This window comes from Eschscholzia californica, unplaced genomic scaffold (genome assembly GCF_041429995.1).
Source record: "Eschscholzia californica isolate CP2 unplaced genomic scaffold, dmEscCali1.0.p SCAF_13, whole genome shotgun sequence".
NCBI classification, from domain to species: domain Eukaryota; kingdom Viridiplantae; phylum Streptophyta; class Magnoliopsida; order Ranunculales; family Papaveraceae; genus Eschscholzia; species Eschscholzia californica.
This window is the reverse complement of record NW_028238232.1, coordinates 5,001-7,500: the sequence shown is the minus strand read 5'-3', so window position 1 is coordinate 7,500 and position 2,500 is coordinate 5,001.

The following is a 2,500-nucleotide window of genomic DNA, read 5'->3' as shown; positions in this document are numbered from 1 at the left end:
TCCCGTGCCGTCCGAGCCTCACCAAGGCCGTCCCATGGCGTCCCTTGCTGTCGCATTTTGTCCCGAGCCTTACTAAGGCCGTCCCATGCGCGTCCCGTGCCGTCCGAGCCTCACCAAGGCCGTCTCATGGCGTCCCGTGCCGTCGCATTTTGTCCCGAGCCTTACTAAGGCCGTCCCATGCGCGTCCCGTGCCGTCCGAGCCTCACCAAGGCCGTCCCATGGCGTCCCGCGCTGTCCCATGCCGTCCCGAGCCTTACCAAGGACGTCCCGTGCTGTCCCGAGCCTTACTAAGGCCGTCCCAGGCCGTCCCGAGCCTTACCAAGGCCGTCCCATGGCGTCCCGTGCTGTCCCATTTTGTCCCGAGCCTTACTAAGGCCGTCCCATGCGCGTCCCGTGCCGTCCGAGCCTTACCAAGGCCGACCCATGCCTTACCAAGGTCGTCCCATCGATCTCGGAGGAAGTACATCATAACATCGGAATACACCCCGACATCGATATCGGAGAAAGTACATCATCATAACATCGGATCGGATGCGTATCCGTCCAAGTGCCATCGACACTTCGAGAAGTTCGGACCTAGCTTCCTAGCATGTTGATGCGTCGGTGCTAATGGGGACATAAAGATCCCACGACGTTCCGAACGGAAGTAGCCGAAGTGTTCCGTGCGTGTGAACTCCATTGTCCCATGTGCCGGCTCTTGACTCCTAAGATGTCCCATGTGAAGGCCCTTCATGGCTAAGAATGTCCCGTGCAACGTCCCTTGATGATCCCCATAAGGTGTCCCATGTGCGTCCCATGCCGTGCCCAGCCTTACCAAGGCCGTCCCATGCTGTCCCATGCGCGTCCCGTGCCGTCCAAGCCTCACCAAGGCCGTCCCAGGCCATCCCGAGCCTTAGCAAGGCCGTCCCGTGCTGTCCCATGCCGTCCCGAGCCTCACCGAGGCCGTCCCGTGCCTCACCAAGGCCGTCCCGTGCTGTCCCATGCCGTCCCGAGCCTCACCAAGGCCGTCCCGTGCTGTCCCATGCCGTCCCGAGCCTCACCAAGGCCGTCCCGTGCTGTTCCATGCCGTCCCGAGCCTTAGCAAGGCCGTCCGATGCGCGTCCCGTGCTGTCCCATCCGTCCCGAGCCTTAGCAAGGCCGTCCCATGCGCGTCCCATGCCGTCCCGAGCCTTAGCAAGGCCGTCCCATGCGCGTCCGATGGGATTCCCGAGCTTTACCAAGGGCGTCCCGTGCTGTCCCATGCCGTCCCGAGCCATAGGGACGCTGTCCCGTGCGCGTCCCGTGCTGTCCCATGCGCGTCCCCTGCTTTGGCTCGGCTGGCCCGTGCATTCTATGGGGTCGTGGGACATTTCGAAACCCACCCGGGCCATTTCGACTCTCTCTTCGTTTGTACTATTGAGGTATTATTTATGAATTATTGGAGAAAAGAAACGGAAGAAAATATTTTTTTTTTCTATTTTTTATGAATTTTCCGGTGTTTATTCACTTAAAAATTCATAGAAAAATAAATATTTATCGGAATCGCTATTATAATATATCAAAAAAATCCTTGCGAAAAGGCCTTTCCAACGAGTATAAGTTTGCTGGATTCCGACGAGTAACGAGGGAGTAAAGGCCCAGTATGCTTGGTTAAAAAATTGATGTTTCCTTGTGAAAATAGGCAAAACAATAACTTTGCACTATAAGGGGGAGGGTTGAGCTCCTTCCCCAGAGCGTGCACAGCACTTGTGCTGGCACGTTCCCTAGTGCTCGCCAAGCACCATAGGGCATCCAAAGGGCAAAGCTCGGCCTACTACATGATGGGAAGCTTCTAATATGTCGGAATACGAAGAGATTTCGTGCGACCCGAAGCTCGGCTCGGGCGTCCCGGCCTGTCCCGAGCTGTGCCGAGCGCGTCCCAGGCCGTCCCGAGCCAAGTCTCGGGCGTCCCAGGCCGTCCCGAGCCAAGTCTCGGGCGACCCAGGCCGGCCCGAGCAAAGTCTCGGACTTCCCAGGCCGTCCCGAGCCACGTCCCGGGCGTCCCAGGCCGTCCCGAGCCAAGTCTCGGACGTCCCAGGCCGTCCCGAGCAAAGTCTCGGACGTCCCAGGCCGTCCCGAGCAAAGTCTCGGGCGTCCCAGGCCGTCCCGAGCTGTGCCGAGGCCGTCCCAGGCCGTCCCGAGCAAAGTCTCGGGCGTCCCAGGCCGTCCCGAGCTGTGGCAAGGGCGTCCCAGGCCGTCCCGAGCTGTGCCGAGGCCGTCCCGAGCCTAGTCTCGGGCGTCCCAGGCCGTCCCGAGCTATTGCGAGGGCGTCCCAGGCCGTCCCGAGCCAAGTCTCGGGCGTACCTGGCCGTCCCGAGCTGTAGCGAGGGCGTCCCATGCCGTCCCGGGCTGTCCCATGCGCGTCTCGTGCCGGCCCGAGCAACAGCTCGGGCGTCCCGTGCCTCGGCCCTTCCAAGTGGTGCTTCGTCGGACATCTCGATATCCACTCGAGCATTTTCGACCTTTCTCCATATGTGGGTGT